Genomic DNA, 20215 nt, shown 5'->3' with positions numbered 1-20215 from the left:
GGAAGCAAAACAATTCGCCAAAAATTATTTCAACAGTGGTTGATTTGTCACATGACCAATTTGGCCAATGATGAATCTGCAAACTATTTTTTAAATTTGAGTTTTGCTACCGCCATTTTACCTTTTTTTTTTTTTTTTTTTTTTGCCATTTAAGCCTGAGTGGCTTGCTGGGGTTGAGTTTGGGAAAGGGCTACCACTGGCCCCCAGTGCCCGAGGGAGCAGAGCCCGGAGGAGCAGCCTCCCGTGTGCCTCTCACTCAGGTCGGGCTGTGACAGCTGGAAGTGGCTGCCGAGGACCATGGGGTCGTGAGCAGAGAAGGAAAATCTCTGCGGCCACGGGGACAGAAACCCGAGGGAAGCAGACCGGAGGAAGCCCCGGGGCAGGTGGCTCTTCCTGAAATAGATCGGGGAGCGGGGCGGGAGACAACGTCAACCCCCAAGGAATAAGAGCGCCAGAGGAGATCCAACAGGTGCAACGGAAAGATTTCCCGAAACTTAAAAAAAAAGGTGGTTCGCGAATTTCAAAATATATACGTGAATCAGAAGATTGTCTTTTTAAAGAATGTACATAATAGCGGCTTACATGATCAGTGGAGAAGTATCGCAAAACCCAGAGCCTAATAACAGAGAGACAGAAACCAGGGAGATAGAGAAAAGGAGAGAGAGACTCTAATGGGCAAAGAGAGGCCTGGTGCGGTGGGACAGGCGGAGGAATCATCGATTATCTTGTTTCAATGCAGCGACAGCAGAACGCGGGGTACTTGATGCATGTGTGCATCAGGGCCGTCAACACCGAGAGAAAGAGAAGCGAGGGAGTTGTCAAAATAATGGAGGGAGCAAGATAGGAATAAGTAGCTACTGGACAACGACAGATAAATTAAGGAAAAGGAACAAGAAAATAGCAGCAAAGTGAAATAAATAGTAACCATAATATAAGAGGGAAGAAATGAGACAGATGTGTCCATTGTTTCCATGAAAATGGGTTGGCAGAATTCCCTGATTCTAAGGTGGAGACAGCGGATTGAATTCAGAAACCGAGCTTGGCTCTATGTTATTCATAAGAATTTCATCTAGAATAAAGGTCAAAAATTAAGTGATGGGCGAGGCTGGCCTGGCTGCCTAGAGGTTAAGTTCACTTGCTCCACTTTGATGGCCCGGGGTTCACAGGTTCGGATCCCGGGTGCTATGGTGTGGTCCCACATACAAAACAGAGGAAGACTGGCACAGATGTTAGCTCAGGGACCATCTTCCTCAAGTAAAATGAAAAAAAATTAAGTGATGCACAAAAAGATGCCGAGAAAGTGTCTCACACCTCTAATAACAACCACAAGAAGGAGGGAAAACAGTAATATCAGAGTGGAATTGGAGGTGAAATGTGTTACATGGAATCAACATCATGATAAAATGGAAGCAGAATGAAAAATAGCAATAAGCACCATTTATTGAACTGTGTGCCGTGCACACCATGCTCTGGACTTTAAGGAACAACGCCATGAGACCCTCACCAGAGCCCAGGAAGGTAGACAATATCATTGTTCCCATTTTATAGATGCATAAATCAAGGCTTGGAGCGTTTAGGCAGCTTGCGCAAGGTCTCAAAGTTGGAAGCCGTGCTCTTAACCAGCACACTCTTCTTGCCCTCACTCCACGTGAGCAAGACACGACTTTCTCCCCAGCACCAGCACCTGATGTAGAGCCAGCCCCACCTGTATTACGTGGCCTTTGGGGGATAGAACAAGTTTTAACCTTTTTAACAATTTTCAAAATATCACCAATTGATTTGTTTTCGATGGGACGATTCCATCACAGCCACTCTGCTGCCTGCAGCTCCTGGTCTCGAGATAAAGTCTGTTCTCAACTTGCTCAGGCCCTGCCTCCTCTGCCGTCATAAAGACACATTAAAATGGTTCAGACTCACGCCTGTCAAACCTCGACGGCCAGAATCAATGACTTTTCCTCCACGGGGCTCACCAGTGCCTCCAGCCCCATCGCGATCGCCACACAGCAAAACCTGGACAGGGCAGAAGAGGTTCGACGTGAGTAAAATCACCTGGTTCCTGTGAATTGTCATCAAGGTAATCATAAAGTAATTTGATTAATTAAAAGTGAAACGTGATTAAAGTGAGAGGCATTTGCAGGGTCCCTTGGTGGCTTGGCCCGCCGACGGGATGCGTTAGAGCAGGCCTCCGCGTCTGCTCCCAGCACGTGAGCTCAAACAGACGCAGGTTCTCCACGTTCAATGGCAATTCGTACTTCAAGTTTCACCCCGTCCAATACTGTCGATGTCTTAGATGTGCTGTCCCTCACGAGTGACAGCTCTGACGGCAGAAGGAGGGGTGGAGACCCCACAGCACAGACTGATGGCAGCTTCAAAAAACAACAGCCAAAGTGAATAATATTTAATGTGCCTAATGGATAACTAATTATCTTGCTATTGAATTACCAGCGAAACCTGAAAGGCTTTAAATATCCGATATTGATAAGAAAGTCATTATCTCCGAGCAGTAACTTACTGCTTTTACCAATTTCAGTTAATTACGTGACAATGAAATTTATTTCCTGTGAACTCTCCATCTTCTTCTTGCAATTAATTGATATCTAATCAACGTAGGTTATCTTGTTAAATACCTGGTAGGGCGTTTGCCGAGAGAGAGTGTTGCACGCCCCCACCCAGCTGCATTTCCAGAGGCCCCCCGGGGTACTTTGGGGAGTATCTATCCTAAGCCTGGAGGTGGGTGATGAATTACGGTGCTTCTCACGCTGGGCTGCACACTAGATAATCACTCTGGGAGCTTTGAAAAATCCAGATGCCCAGGCCTCCCTAAAAAAAACCCAAACCAGACTCTCTGGGAGTGGGCCCTAAGGCTCACCATTATTTTAAACTCTTAGGGTGATTCTCCTGTGGACAAGTTACTTAAGACCTCCGTGCCTCAGTTTCTTCAACTGTAAAATGGGAATAATAACCTATTTACCTCATATAGTTGTGCAAATTAATAAGACAGCCATTGAAAGAAAGATATGCAAAACACTTATGCCAGTGCCTGGCTTATTTTTACTGGTCAATAAATGGCCAACTTATTATTATTACCTTCAGTGGTCAGTAATAACATGCCTGGACGTGTGCGTATATGTTGTGTGCACCTGCCTGTGCATTTGTGTGTCTGCCTGTTTAAGCACGCAGGAGTGTGAGGTGTGAATCCGCGTGTCCACGTGTGTCTGGGAGGGGGGTGAGGGGGCGGTGGCTTGTGAGTTCCGGCTTGAATCCTCCGCCGCCCGCACCATCATTGCAGCCTGCTCTTCCTCCTCCGCCGGACCGCATGGGTATTGATTTTTTTTTTTTTAACAGTTACTAAACTGCTACATTTACGGACTCATTCAGCCTTTTATCATATCCAATAACACAGCGCATTTTGGAAATCACAACTCTCTGGTTCCTTCATGGCTTCTGCAAATCAAATTTATTTTACCATTGAAAATGTCAAAAGGGTTCAGCCAAATGAAACTCAGGGCTTTCTGGGGTGGCGGGACCCTGAAGCCGGCTCTCGGGCCCCAGTGAAGGAAGCTAAAGTGCCCCCTTTCCAAGTGGGTTCAATGTCTGCGATTTCCCTAAAGCTGGGAGGGAGTCAGACTCCCACGGGAGCACAGAGGCTCAGATGTGTCTGGCGGGCTCATGCGGGAGGAGGGACTCAGGGGAGGCCTTTGGGGGTCCAGGTGGCATCATCAGTACTGCTTCCCTGGGCCCTGTCTGCCCTCCTGTGCTGGGGACTTCAGGGGTGACAGAAGTGTCGGCGACCTTGTCCTCGGAGAGGTCACAGATGAGAGGGGCGGGGACCCAGGCCTGCCCCAAGCTCCGGGATGGCTCTCCAGACGAGGTGTGCACACAGTGATGCTAGGAGAGCATCCCCAGGGCAGACTTTGAGTTCTGACCGCTTGTGGCTGTCTTCAGCCCCCGCTCTGCCACTCACCCCTGTGCAGCCTTGGTTAGGCTGCTTAACTTCTCTGACAGTCTCATCTGCAAAGTGGGGATAGGGGCACCTCTCATGTTGGTCCCACTTCCAGGTTCTCAGTTATATACATTGAGTCTGAATTTGAACCTAGACCTAATCCAGGGGATCAGGCATCTTTATAAAAAGATCATACGTGCATAAGGCCACATGTCTCAGGTGCCAGGGCTGTCAGTGTCCCAGGTGTTCAGAGGAGGGAGGTATTTGTGTAGGGAGGACAAAGCTCAAAAAACCTTTATTGACCAGCTACAGTATGCCACGCCTTGTCCTGGTTTGTCACCCTGGGGATACAAACATAATGGGACCGAGCTGCTGACTTCCAGGAGCTCACCACATTATGGACGTGGGTACAGCAGAACCGCTAAGGCTCCAGTGGCTGTGCTGGAGGGGCAAGCCAAGGGGATAGAGCCTGAGGCTGAGACATCTGGCTTTTCTGAAAGAATGCATCTTCCTGGAGGGCTTCCTGGAAGAGGTGGACCTGATTGGGGCATTGGCAAATGACTGACAGGTGCACGCAGTGGTTAGCAATAGAGGCAGGAGTGTAGTTGGGACGTGGGGTGGTAGGTGGAGACTGTGGGAGATGAGGCTGAGAGGCCAGGCACAGCCCGCATCCAATGGTCCTGATGTCAAATGAAGATGTGGGCTTTTCCTGGAAGGATACTTGGACGTGTTTTAAGCAGTATGTCCAGAGTTCCCAAGACACCCCCGTGCTCGATGATTTGCCGGGAGGACTCACAGGACACAGTGTACGGTCACACTCACAACCTGGATCTATTACAGCGCAAGGATGCAGAGCAAGATCAAAGGATAAAGGCACACGGGGCGATGTCGGGGAACACCAGGCGCGAGCCCCCAAGGGCCGGCTCCCAGTGGAGTCACAGAGGACGTGCAACGAGTTGCGAGGACACATGTGAAATGTCTATCAGGGGAGCTCCTTAGAGACTCTGTGCTCAGGGATCTTTTGGGGACTGGTCACATGGATAGCCTTAGTCTAACACTTATCCAAATTCCGGATTCCCACAAGGAAAGCAAGTGTTTATCACAATCCACATTGCTCGCACAACCAGGTGACGCACAGTGAGCCCCTCCTATCAGCTAGGGTGAGAACACTCCTGAAATCTAAGTGCCCAGACACTGGCCAAGGGCCAGATCGCAAGCAGGTCTTTCAAGGGAGAGCAGTGTCAGGCCTGCAGTGTTGACTCTTTTCTGCGCACAGGGGCGCTAAGCCGCTGAGGTTGGCCTGGCAGCCCACGTGAAAGGTAGGTGGGGGTGGGGCCAGGGCAGACTGAAGGCTGGGAGACAGATGAGAAAGCCGAGGCAAGAATGTTCTAGAAAGAAGATGAGGGCTGACCTAGAGCAGGTGTCTTTTTTAGACTTTTGGTTACAAGTATCCATGTCACAGTGGCTGAAAAAAATAAAGGAGTATTTAGTCCCTGGATTCACAGGTGCCCTGCAGAGTGAACTCGAGGCCAGAGGATCCATTGAGTCGCTCAGGAGACCAGAACTGGGCCCCTCAAAGCCATTAGCAAAGAGAACGGGCTTCTTCTGGTTCTCTCACTGGGACCCTGGGGTTTTTCGTTTTGCTTTTCTCTGCGTATCCTCTTTCTTCTTTCTCTACAGATTGATTTTTTTTCATTTCTTTGTATAGTTGTCACCAAGCAGAAAGCCCCCATCTCTCCCACATTTCCATATTCTTTGTTGGTGAGCATCCCAGTGACACTGGCCTCTAACCAGCCGTTAAAATTTCCTGGGAGAGAGAATCCGAGGGGTGTGCCTTGGATCGGGGGCGCTCTTGCTCCCGTGAACTCTTGCAGAGTATTGACATGTTTGGCCCACGAGTCGGTCCAGGTGGTGAGAAAGAGAATGGTCTCGTGGTTCCTGAATCCCACATCAATCATTTAAGACAAATCTGATGAATCTGAATCCAATCAGGCAGGCAAATCAGGAGGGTATGAATTTGACATCACGTTAGTAGATAATCTTTAGAAAAACTTCCTCCTGCAATGATCACCAAACCAACGGTAGTCATAACTTCGATGGTGGGTTCGCCTCTCCAGGAAAACTCATTTGGCTCCTCTGTTCTGGTAGTTACGAGAGCAAGGCGGGAGGTCAGGGGCTGAGGATCCGTCCTCCTCGCCACCACTGCCTGACTCTGACGAACAGTGAATTCCACCCGGGATAATGAGGCACAAAAGGTGGGTGATTGTCTCAAGTTCACAGTGCTTGTCCAAAGAATCACCTAGAATCTCTCATTCACTTATCCAACAAACATTTCCAGAGTTCCTAATGGGACGGTGTCAATCTCCAGGGCAGGTGCACACAGATGAACAAATAGACCGTCTACTGTGAGGACTCTCTAGTCAAACACACAGATGTATGAATGTTGTGATAAGGATGGAGAGGAATATTGGGCAGCGTTCTCCAGTTGCCAGTGACAGAAATGAACTTTAGGTAACTTAAGCAAGTAAAAAGGGAATTAATTGGAAGGCTATGGGGTAACTCAGAGAATTAAAGGATAAATCTGCAGCAGCAGGCTGTGGAAAGCTCAGATGAGGGCGTAGCTCCCAGGACCCAGGAAGCAGGAGAAAATGGACAGTTTCTTCAGGCTCCAGTATCAGGAACAAAGTCACTCAAGTCATTTTCCATGTTGGATGACTGGCAACCATTTAATGCCCTGGAGGAGAATCTCATGGGCTTAATTTGGGCCATGGGTGCTCCCCTGGGCTTGGTCAGGGCCTCTTGGCTGATGGTACACCACGGCTATACCCACAAGAGGAGGGGCAGCTTCCCACGAAAACCTGGGTTGGGTCCTGTAACCAGAAGAAGGGGGAAGAGATGCTGGATGAGCTCTCAGGACTGATGGCTGGCCCCACTATCCATTCTTTGCTTCTTCCATCCTACTCAAATTTTTTAGTGGGACATATGACCACCTAGAACAAAGACTACATTTCCCAGCATCCCTTGCAGGTAGACATGGCCATATGACCAAGTTCTGGACAATGTAATTGAAACAGAATTGTCATGTAGCAGTTCCCAGAAATTCTCCTTAAAAGAGAGCAGCGTTCTTTGCCACCTCCTCCCCCATCCTTGCCAGTTTCATCCTGCAGCACTGAATGCGATATAATGGCTGAAGTTCTAGCCACCATCTTGTACCAACACCATGAGAGCCGCATCTCGGGGATAATTGAAGAGAACGCTGGAGTAGCCGGGATTCCAGAAGACTGTAGAACTGCCCTTCCAACCTGGGACTTTTCTGTGGAAGACAAATAAATTTCTATTCTGTTGAAGTCAAGCTTATTTAGGGACTCCGTTACTTGAGGCCAAACAAAATCCTGAGGGATACAGCAGGCAAACATAACAGTTGCCCACAACAAGAGGTCATTACAGTTTTCTCTGAGCACACAGAAGAGGATGGGACAAAATCTACCTGGAAAAGTCAGAGAAGGCTCCCCAGAGGAGGTGACATCTGAGCAAGGTCTAAGAGGAGGAACCAGACACTCCAGGCTAAGAGGACAGGACGACAAATGATTCTCACCTCCCCTCCCTCCCTTGATCCTTGGTCTAGGAATTTTAGAATCACTTGCTTCTGGTTCTACGATGCATCTTCACAGTCTCCATGACTGAATACTGTACTAAACATCCTGGAAAAATTAGGCAATTTCCCGAAAATGGAGGGCAGTGGTGGCTCTGTGACATTTCAGTTCTTCTGGGAAGAAGCCAATGTTTGATTGCATTCCCACAAGTCTGCGAGAGTAGGAGGTGTCCTGATGGGATTGAGTGTGTGCGTGTGTCTGTGCACGTGTCCCCGCGTGTGTGTGTGTCTGCATGATTAGGGAGCACTCGGGATGGGTATCTTCAGCCTGATCTTTTTTTGCCACAAGTCGGATTGATATTTTTGCTGTCAGTTAATTTAATTTCTTTTAGGTGAGGAGACACTATAGGCAACACCTCTTTGACAGTTTTTGACAGCAACAGGAATGGATTGAGCTTAGTCCCTGTGGCTAGCAACCCAGTTCCCACAGCCTCAGGACCCACACAGCTGCTCATCGAGAGCCACCATGTGTGCAAAGAAGCTGGACTAGGCTGTGAGCACTGGGAGGGAGTCATCTGGCAGGAAATCAGTTCCGTGCTTGCCCACTGCTCTGGAGTCCTTGCCTTGGTCTCCATCAGCCTCTTCCAGGGCTGGGAAGAAGCGGGACTTAGTCTGAGACCCTTACAGTAACCACATCCCGTGCCCTGAGCGTACAGGCCAGGCCACTAGCAGATTCCCACGAAGAGACTTGTAGCTCCGAGTTCAACCTCGCCTCTCCTTGGGTGAAGGGATGGCTGAGAATAGCCCCACGGGGTGAGGCCTTTCATTGGCTGAAAGGGGAGGGACATAGGGTTTCCTGGGGATAGAAGGAGCCCTTCAGGTGGCTGCTTGGAGGACCTGACAGCAGGTGTGGCAGGATGTGGGCTCCAGAGGAGGAGGCGGTGGGGGAGGACGCCCCACATCAGCTCTTTGCCCCTGCCAAGCGCCCCGGGGACCCATTTTGTGACTTCAACTTAATTCAGCCAGCATTTGCTCATCTTAGCTCTCGGACTACAGTCAGGCCACGGGCACGGCCCACCTCCCCGGCACCATGCCAGCCGGAGACCACCAGAAACACACACGTAGCTTAACCAAGTTGGGTTTGTTCTCTTGTTGCTACAAAGGAGAATGCCCACTACCTGGAGGCCAGAGGCAGCCCAGTGAGAGGGTGCTAGAGACGACTTAGAGGATTTGGGGTTTGTGAGGAGATTTTTGGCGGGGTCCAAGGAAGTAGAGTTTTGCTGTGGGTCGTATGCTGTCAGGAATTCTGTGATTTGGTACCTTATTAATTCTTTCTACAAAGTGAGAGGGGCAGAGCGAGGCTAAGGCTGTGATCGATGGAGAAGCAGCAGGCACTCACACTGGCCGGGATCGGGGGATGTTTGGTGATTTTCGTGGTTTGGATAACGATCATGTCTTGTCTGTGTTCGAACATGATTATGAGGAGTTCTGTTTTTATCTTGATGTCATGGAATCTCCTTCTCTGATGCTGACATCCCATGGAATCACTTACGTTTAAGAGGAGAGCGCCGAGGGAGCGTCCCTGCGTGGTGACCGATTGTTTCCTCTCCAGACCCCAGTCTTGGAACGGGGACCGAGCCATCGCTAGTGCCGGTAACATTCTCAGTTCACAAACTCAGTTGTGCAAACAGAAGAAACTTAATTTTTCTGTAATTTAATCTAATTTCTCTTCCAGACTCCCATTCAGCCGGATAGTGGAACTTCCTGGTCGGTTTCTTCCTGGCTTTCTTGTGGTTGCGTCTCTATGTCAGGAGGGCTGATACAGAGGTGAGGCAGGGCCGACCTGGGTGATATGGTCGCGGTGGGGTGAGAGGGAGGGTGAACAGGCAGAGGGAGTAAACTGTGCTAAGATGCTTGTCCCAGCAGAGCAGAGGGCCAGATTGACAGATCGGTGCTAGGAGCTGCTTAAAAACTCGTAAGTGTGTTTGCTAACAACTTGAATATATAGAAGCTAAAGATAGAATATACAACCTCTGATCCAGCAGAGGGGAAATATCTGCAATAACAATAAAAAGCTTGGTCAAGCCAATGGAAAATCACAAAAGGAAAATAAAAAGAGAAAGGGGGAAAAGTAGAAAACAAAATAAGACAGCAAAAATGTGTACCTATCTCATCAATTACAATAAATGCGAACGTATTCAACTTACCAATTAAAAGACATTCTTAAATTTGGTTTTAAAAAAGCCAGCTGCATGCTATTTAAGAGCAAAATGGCTAAAACTAAATGATAACAAAATATTAAAAATGAAGAGATAAAAACAATAGTAGGCCTGCAAAAAAAAAATACTGTCAGATAAAATTGAACTTAAGGTGAAAAGTATTTAAAGTATCAATGACAGGCATTTCATTGTGTGATTCCAACATCAGCCCTGAAATATACAAAATGAAACGTGAAATACAGGGGAAAGTTGACAAGTCAACAGCACAGTGGGTGAATTTAGCACATCTTTCTGAGAAGCTGATAGATTAAAAATCATGTATGATCATATATTATATAAATGTAAATTCGAACCCTAGAAATAGAGAATACACATGGGGAAAGGGCTACGTATTAGACCACAAAGGAAGCCTCCACAGATTCCAAAGAATCTTCATTATCCACAGGTTCTCCATCCAGCGTGCATTAAAATTAGTAATCAACAACAAAGGGATGATTAAGCATATGTTTGAAAATGAAAAACACATTTCTAAATTATCTATGGGCTAAAAAAGAAAATTATGACAAAAATAAACAAGTATTTTGAATTAAAAATAAGGAAAGAGGATAGAGGATTCAAGATGGTGCCGTGAGTAGTCCTCTTTGTCTCTCCCCCTTCGAGTCTACAATTATTTGGACACTCATCGCTTAACAAAGGATATCCAGACAGCATCTCAGGACGTCTGAGAGACCCATGCAACTATACATCGGAAGGCGGACGGACTTCCCTCTGGGAGGAGGTGGAGATAGGTGAAAAGTCTCCGACCCTGACCGAACAGCCTAGTACCTGCAAGTGGCTTTCTTCCAACGGACGCCCCCAGAAGATCAACACACATCTAGGGCAGGAGCGAGCACACACCAGAGGAGCGACGGTGGAAACAGGTGACCAGAACCCTATCTAAACCCCCCGCAATTACTCCTAAACACAGAGGGAAACTCTAGAGTTACACACCTGAGCCCTCAGGGAGAGTCTTGCCCCGCCATTGGCGGGGAGATCCCGCCTAGTGTTCACGGCGCCCGGAGGGTCCCAGAGAGGATCAGTGAGGGTATGGCAGCCCCCCGGCTGCCACTGCCTGCACGGTGGGGAAAGGGATTGCCAGAGATCTCGGAGAGGACTGGGGCTGGGGGGAGCTCCAGAGGCCAGCTCTGCGGCCTGGAGGGGAAGCTCCAGAGTTCCGCCCGGGCAGCAGACAAAACTCTCTGTCTGCTATTAGCGGAGGGGCCACGCCCAGCATCCACAACACCGGGAGGGTCCCAGAGAGGAGAATATCAGGCAGGGCAGCAGCTGACCAGCTACCACTGAAATCGGGATCTCCGGCTATCCCCCAGACAGGGCAAAGGGCTCCCCGAGTTCCTGGGGAACAGGACTGGGGCTGGGTGGAGTTCCAGCGACCCAGCTCCGTAGCCTACGGGGAAACCCTACAGGCTCACAGCAGCCTCAGGGAAAGCCTCTGCACAGCACTAGTAGAGAGCACCCATCTGGCAGCCACAAGGCTGGAAGACCCTGGGACAAAAGCAGCATAGCTAGGTGAGCTAACCACAGACTGTAGAAGATACCAATAGCTCTGCTGTGACCCATAGTGGACAAGTGAGATTTTGTGGGTGCCGACAGTGATGGAGTGGCAAATATAAGTGATCCTACCCCTGGCCGCTGGAAAAGCCCAGAACACCGTTGCAAACCCCAAGGAGGGAGCACGTCTAGGTGGGCTGCAACAGTAGGCACCAGCAGCCTGAAGGCCCCCCCCCCCATGACGGCCCCCACAGCAGAAGAGGGAATCCAAAGGACCACTGTGACTACCAGGAGGGGCCCAGGCCCAGTTAGCAACTGCGGATAGGGTTCCTGGTTGGTGCAGTATAAACAGCTGCTCCCCCACCACACCAGCAGAAACAAGTGGAAGGAGCAACTAAACTCTATCTCTATGCGGAGACACAAATCTACAACATCAAGCAATATGAAAAAATACATTAAATCTCCAGAACAGAAGGAAAATAACAAATACACAGAAAACAATCCCAAAGAAAATGAGATATATAACCTAAATGACGATGACTTCAAAACAGCCATCATTAAAGTACTCAATGAGATAAGAGAGAATTCAGATAGACAACTCAACGAGTTCAGGAGCTATGTCACAAAAGAGTTTGATATGATAAAGAAGAACCAAACAGAAATACTGGAAATGAAGTACACAATAGAGGAGATTAAGAAAAATCCAGATGCACTGAACAGTAGGACCGATAATATGGAGGAAAGAATTAGCAATTTGGAAGATGGGAATATAGAAATGCTGCAGGCAGAGGAGGAGAGAGAAGTAAGACTAAAAAGAAATGAAGAAACTCTCCGAGAATTATCAGACACAATTAGGAGATGCAACGTAAGGATTATAGGTATACCAGAGGGAGAAGAGAAGGAGAAAGGGGCAGAAAGCCTATTCAAAGAAATAATGGCTGAGAACTTCCCAAATCTGGTGAGAGAGATGGATCTTCAGGTGACAGAAGCCAATAGATCTCCAAACTTTATCAATGCAAGAAGACCAACCCCACGGCATATAGTAGTGAAGCTAGCAAAAGTCAACGACAAGGAGAAAATACTAAGGACAGCCAGGCAAAAGAAACTAACCTACAAAGGAACCCCCATCAGGCTATCAGCAGATTTCTCAGCAGAAACTTTACAGGCTAGAAGAAAGTGGAATGATATATTCAAAAATCTGAAGGACAAAAACCTACAGCCAAGAATTCTCTACCCAGCGAAAATATCCTTCAAATACGATGGAGAAATAAAAACTTTCCCAGATAAACAAAAATTAAGGGAGTTCATTGCCACAAAACCTCCTCTTCAGGAAATCCTCAGGAAAATTCTTATTCCTGAAAAATCAAAAAAATGAAAGGGGCTACAAAACCAAGAGCAGAGGAGATAAGTAGAAGGACAACAACAGAGAGTAGCAGCTCTTCATCAGAACAGATTAAACCATGGGACGAGAAACAAAGGAAATTGAAGAAAACCGGAAAACAAGACATAAAATGGTAGTGGTAGGCCCCCACATCTCAATAATCACTCTAAGTGTAAATGGATTGAACTCCCCAATCAAAAGACACAGAGTGGCAGGATGGATCAAAGAACAAGACCCAACAATATGCTGCCTCCAGGAAACACACCTCAGCCCCAAAGACAAACACAGACTCAGAGTGAAGGGATGGAGAACAATACTCCAAGCTAATAATGAACAAAAGAAAGCAGGTGTCGCTATACTAATATCAGACAAGGTAGACTTCAAAGCAAAACAGATAAAGAACGACAAAGAGGGACAGTATATAATGATAAAAGGGACTCTCCAACAAGAAGACATAACACTTATAAATATATACGCACCCAACACAGGAGCACCAAAATTTGTAAAGCAACTCTTAATAGAACTAAAAGAAGACATCAACAACAATACAATAAAAGTAGGGGACCTCAACACACCATTAACACCAATGGACAGAACATCCAGACAGAAAATCAACAAGGAAATAATAGAATTAAATGAAAAATTAGACCAGATGGACTTAATAGATATATATAGAACACTTCATCCAAAAACAGCAGGTTACACATTTTTCTCACGTGCACATGGAACATTCTCAAGGATTGACCATATTTTGGGAAACAAAGCAAACATCAATAAATACAAGAGAGTTGAAATAATATCAAGCATCTTTTCTGATCATAATGCTATGAAACTAGAAATCAGCTACAAGAAAAAAGCAAAGAAAGGTGCAAAAATGTGGAGACTAAACAACACGCTTCTGAACAAACAATGGATCATTGAAGAAATTAAAGAAGAAATCAAATATTATCTGGAGACAAATGAAAATGAGAACACAACATACCAAATCATTTGGGATGCAGCAAAAGCAGTCCTAAGAGGGAAATTCATCGCAATACAGGTTCACCTCACTAAACAAGAAAAAGCTCACATAAGCAACCTCAAACGACACCTAACAGAACTAGAAAAAGAAGAACAAACAAAGCCCAGAGTCAGTAGAAGGAGGGAAATAATAAAAATAGGAGCAGAAATAAATGATATTGAAACAAAAAAGACAATAGAAAGGATCAATGAAACAAAGAGTTGGTTCTTCGAAAAAATTAACAAAATCGACAAACCTTTAGCCAGACTCACCAAGAAAAGAAGAGAGAAATCACAAATAAATAAAATTAGGAATGAGAGAGGAGAAATCACAACAGATACCAATGAAATACAAGGGATCATAAGAGAAACTATGAAAAACTATATGCCAACAAATTGAACAACCTGGAAGAAATGGACAAATTCCTAGACTCCTACAATCTCTCCAAACTGAATCAGGAAGAAATGGAGAATCTGATTAGGCCAATCACAAGTAAGGAAATAGAAACGGTAATCAAAAACCTCCCCAAAAATAAGAGTCCAGGACCAGACGGCTTCTCTGGAGAATTCTACCAAACATTCAAAGAAGACTTAATACCTATTCTTCTCAAACTATTCCAGAAAATTGAGGAAGATGGAGTACTCCCTAACACATTCTATGAAGCCAACATCACTCTGATCCCCAAACCTGACAAGGACAACACAAAGAAGGAGAACTACAGGCTGATATCACTGATGAACATAGATGCAAAAATCCTCAACAAAATTCTGGCAAACCGAATACAGCAATACATCAAAAAGATTATACACCATGATCAAGTGGGATTTATACCAGGGACACAGGGATGGTTCAACATCCGCAAGTCAATCAACGTGATACACTGCATCAACAAAATGAAAAACAAAAACCACATGATCATCTCAATAGATGCAGAGAAAGCATTCGACAAGATCCAACACCATTTATGATAAAAACCCTCAATAAAATGGGTATAGAAGGAAAGTACCTCAACATAATAAAGGCCATATATGACAGACCCACAGCCAACATCATACTCAATGGACAAAAACTGAAAGCCATCCCTCTGAGGACAGGAACAAGACAAGGGTGCCCACTTTCACCACTCCTATTCAACATAGTACTGGAGGTGTTGGCCAGAGCAATTCGGCAGGAAAATGAAATAAAAGGAATCCAAATAGGTAATGAAGAAGTAAAACTCTCGCTGTTTGCAGACGACATGATCTTATATATAGAAAACCCCAAAGAATCCATAGAAAAACTATTAGAAATAATCAACAACTACAGCAAAGTAGCAGGGTATAAAATCAACATACAGAAATCAGTAGCATTTCTATACACTAACAATAAACTAACAGAAAAAGAACTCAAGAACTCAATCCCATTCACAATCGCAATGAAAAGAATAAAATACCCTGGGATAAACTTAACCAAGGAAGTGAAGGATCTATACAATGAAAACTACAAGACTTTCTTGAAAGAAATTGACGATGACATAAAGAGATGGAAAGACATTCCATGCACATGGATTGGAAGAATAAACATAGTTAAAATGTCCATACTACCTAAAGCAATCTACAGATTCAATGCTATCCCAATCAGAATCCCAAGAACATTCTTCACAGAAATTGAACAAACAATCCTAAAATTCATATGGGGCAACAAAAGACTGCGAATTGCTAAAGCAATCCTGAGCAAGAAAAACAAAGCCGGCGGAATCACAATCCCTGATTTCAAAACATACTACAAAGCTACAGTGATCAAAACAGCATGGTACTGGTACAAAAACAGGTCCACAGATCAATGGAACAGAATTGAAAGCCCAGAGATAAAACCACACATCTATGGACAGCTAATCTTCGACAAAGGAGCAGAGGGCCTACCATGGAGAAAAGAAAGTCTCTTCAACAAATGGTGCTGGGAAAACTGGACAGCCACATGCAAAAGATTGAAAATTGACCATTCTTTTTCACCACACACCAAAATAAACTCAAAATGGATCAAAGACCTGAAGATTAGGCCTGAAACAATAAGTCTTCTGGAAGAGAATATAGGCAGTACACTCTTTGACATCAGTTTCAAAAGAATCTTTTCGGACACTATAACTCCTCAGTTGAGGGAAACAATAGAAAGAATAAACAAATGGGACTTCATCAGACTAAAGAGCTTCTTTAAGGCAAGGGAAAACAGGATTGAAACAAAAAAACAGCTCACTAATTGGGAAAAAATATTTACAAGCCACTTATCTGACAAAGGGTTAATCTCCATAATATACAAAGAACTCACACGGCTTAACAACAAAAAAACAAACAACCCGATCAAAAAATGGGCAGAGGACATGAACAGACATTTCTCAAAAGAAGACATGAATATGGCCAATAGACACATGAAAAGATGTTCATCATCGCTAATCATCAGGGAAATGCAAATCAAAACTACACTAAGATATCACCTTACACCCGTTAGATTGGCAAAAACATCCAAAACCAAGAGCGACAAATGTTGGAGAGGTTGTGGAGAAAAAGGAACCCTCATACACTGTTGGTGGGAATGCAAACTGGTACAGCCACTATGGAAAACAGTATGGATATTTCTTAAAAAGTTAAAAATAGAAATACCCTATGACCCAGCCATCCCATTACTGGGTATCTATCCTAAGAACCTGAAATCAGAAATCCCAAGAGTCCCTTGCACCCCTATGTTCATCGCAGCATTATTTACAATAGCCAAGACATGGAACCAACCTACATGCCCAGAAACTGATGATTGGATAAAGAAGATGTGGTATATATACACAATGGAATACTACTCAGCCATAAAAAAAGACAAAATTGGCCCATTCGCAGCAACGTGGATAGACCTCGAGGGTATTATGTTAAGCGAAATAAGCCAGTCAGAGAAAGACGAACTCTATATGACTCCACTCATAGGTGGAAGTTAATATATTGACAAGGAGATCTGATCGGTGGTTACCAGGGAAAAGGGGGGGTGGGGGGAGGGCACAAAGGGGGAAGTGGTGTACCCACAACATGACTAACAAAAATGTACAACTGAAATCTCACAAGGTTGTAATCTATCATAACATTAAAAAAAAAATTGAGGTGAAATTCACATAAAAAAAATAAATAAGAAAAGAGCTTCATATCCAAGCTTTTTTGATCTCGTTTAGCTGTTTCTTAGGCGATTTATAATCTTAGAGGCATTTATTAGGAAACTGGAATCAATGCCAATAACTACAACCCAAGCAACCAACTCAAGAGTCTAAAAAAGAATAAGAGAAACTAGAAAAAGAAAATAAAGGTAATGATAGAAATGAATAAATAATAAGGCAAATAATAGAACAGCCACAAAAATAAAGACATCAACAAAACTAAAAGTGAGTTGCTTGGAAAGGTCAATAGTTTAACAAACTTTGCTAAGACTGGTCCAGAAAAGGAGAATGCATAAATGAACAATGTTTAGAATGAAAAGAGGAAATGCCCACAGGTCGACTAGCGATGTTTGCCGTGTAGGAATACCGTGAACAGCCACGTGCCAATCTGTGTGAAACTCAGGAGAGGGCATCTTTGACGCTATTTACACTCTCACAGCACAGGACACAGAACCTGGGACAGCACAGGCTCTCAACAGAGATTTATTGACTTGCAGAGCTGAATTAAAACTCTGTAGAAGAGGATTTCATTATGTTAAGACGCTTTTCACTCAATTTTGAGAAGTGGAATTCAACCAAATGGCATTTGTTCCAATGGGATTCATGGAGCCAAGGGAGCTGGATGGGAGAAGGAATGATCAGAAATCAGAGAGAGAATGTTTACCAGGGCTCTAAAGCAGGAGATCGTCGGATGAAGAAGGTGGAGGAGGGAATTCACTAACGAGGGGACAGTATTTGTTAAGGCAAAGAGGGCAGTACAGGTTCTGTTGGCCAGTCATTAACAGTGTAACTTAGAGCGAGTCTTTTAACTGATCTGAGCCCAAATTTCCTCATCTTCAAGCTGAAGATAACACCTACCTCATCGAACTGCAAAGACGAAATAAGATAACAGATGTAAAGCTGCTGGTCCAGGGCCTGGCACTCAATAAATGCAAGTGGGTGTGGTGATGATGACAACAATTATTAGTTTTAGCAGTAGAGCTGCACAGGACATGTAGGATGGAAGAGGAATATTAGAAGACACAAGGAAAGGCAGGCTCGAGTCAGATTGCGAAGAGTCGTAAATGGCACCCCAGAAGGTGGACTTCATTCCAGACACGCCAAGGAGCCATCAAAGGCTTTTGAGTTGGGACTTGCGGAATAAAATGGCACGCAGTCTAGAGAAAGGGAGGTGTGTGTGAGGGTCATCTGTGGCGGAGGAAAGGTGCCCAGGAAAGAAAACACTTGTAGGTCCTGACCTCCCAATCTTTCATGGGTCTTACTGTCACCTAAATGTCTCCTTTTTCTGATATTTTAATCCCTTTTCAATTTCCCCTGTTCTGTGCATGTGTGTGCATGTGTGCACATGTGTTTATTGAAAGTCACTAAAAGCAGAAGAGTAGCTTTACACAAATTTGCTCCATGCCATGATTGTGAGCATCCATCTATTCTCCAAACAGGAGCATGCGGAAGAGTGGTTATCTAACGGGGCCAATTAGAAAAGGTGTCCTCCCACTGGGATGGAAGGCTAGGCTGGGAGCATATCTGGTACTCTCCAGCCGTGTACACTGTGGCATTGGCCCGGACTTGCTGCTTAAAAAAGCTTCAAAGGATGCAGCTGCTGCGTTTCATTTCCCTATCATTCTGCCTCCTGAACACACCAGCACCCTCAGAGGATGCACAGAACTCCAGTCCTGATGAGTCTTAATAAAACGTGCTACAGGAAGTCAGCATCCTGTCGAGTCAGACCTGCCTGCTTCCTTCTGTTAAAATAACTATATATTTTTTTTAAAGCTAATTCTTGGAAAAATATAGGGGCTGGTTGATGAGTCAGTGTTGTGAGCCAACTGATGCACACCTTTAGTCCATGTTCCAGAAGACGCCGGCCTCCACCTGTACCCCTGGAGCCTCTCCCGTGCACTTACCGCCTTCCTTCTCCATCCGTGCGTGGTAAGGTAGGAGTTGAACCAATCAGCAAACATTTATGAAGCGCTTACCATGGTCCAGGTCTAATGTGGGACGTGAATAATCTACTGATGGATAAGATGCATTCTTAGCCTGCAAGGGCCTCGTGGGGAAGGTAGGTGAACCAGATGCCGGCCGAGTGTGATGTGTGCTCTAATTGGAGGATGCACAGAGGGTATGGGAGCCCTGGAGATGAGGACCCTACATCCATCAAATAGGATCCAGGAGGATTTCACTGAAAAAGGCAGCATTTGAACTGAGTCTTGAAGGATGCATGCCAGCTTTCCAGAGGGGGGACATGGGGGAGAAGATCCAGGCAGAAGAGGAGCATCATCTGAGGCAGAGGTGCAAAGGATCCTGGTGCATTGGGAAACTTCAAGGAGGCCCACGGAGCAGGGACAGAGAAACCTCCTTGCCTGCAGTCTGCCCAGGAAGCCTGCTCTCTCTTTGGAGCGGCCAGCCTGACAAGACACTGGAACCAACTGGGAGGGCTAGGCGGAGTTCACAGGCTGCTGACGGACAGCATCATTGTCACTCCACCAACATCCTCATCACTACCACCATCGTCACCGCCTCATCATGACCACTCTAGGATCAGTCATTTTCTCCCTTTTTCTACATTTCTGCCAAGGCCCTTAAAAAGGAAAACAGGAACTTCAGCCCTGCTGGAAGCGTGGGAGTGTGGTTCTGCCCTTGTTCTACCCACGGGAAAAGAAGCGTCTTGTCTGGCTGTGAGGTTAGGTCAAAGCTCGTTCTCTCTAGACCACGCTCTCTTCCTTGACTGGCCTGCCCAAGGCTGCAGGTTGATTTCCTCCTCTCCTCTAAGTGATAAGCCCCCCTGGAAAGCCATGGGTGGGTCCATTTAATTTGGGTAGAAAGCCTCGTTTTGTTCACAAATTTTATTCACCAACCAAGTCTCACCAGTCAAAAGAAATGATGTTTTGTGACCTGCCTGTTTCCTGTATATGTTTCTCAATGGCTCCAGGACCTAGAAGAATACACCTGTTATTTGTTGTCATACTGTTACTGCAAATCCTCAGGAGCCTACAACCCTCGCCTTTATTGCTCCTTGTCTGGAGTCCTGGCTGGGCTCACTCACTTGTCTGGCAGCTGGCGGGGCTGTTGGCCCATCTAGAATGGCCTTGGTGGGGGCAACTAGGGCCACCTGGCTCTCCTGCATGGAGATCTTATCCTCTGTAGGCAAGCCCAGGCGTGTCCTCACGGTCATGGCAGAGGAGCGAGAGAGACAGCAGCCACATGCAGGGTCTGCAGGGACCTGGGTTTGGAACAGGCACATCATTGGCACTGCATTCTATTGAACACAGCAAGTCACAAGGCCTCTCCCGATTCAGTGGGGCAAATAGACTCAGCCTCTCTATGGAGAGGACCTGCACAGAGCGTGGCTATGGGAGGCGTAAG

The sequence above is a fragment of the Equus asinus genome, chromosome 13 (genome assembly GCF_041296235.1).
Source record: "Equus asinus isolate D_3611 breed Donkey chromosome 13, EquAss-T2T_v2, whole genome shotgun sequence".
Classification (NCBI taxonomy): Eukaryota; Metazoa; Chordata; class Mammalia; order Perissodactyla; family Equidae; genus Equus; species Equus asinus.
Note: the sequence above shows the minus strand (reverse complement) of the source record.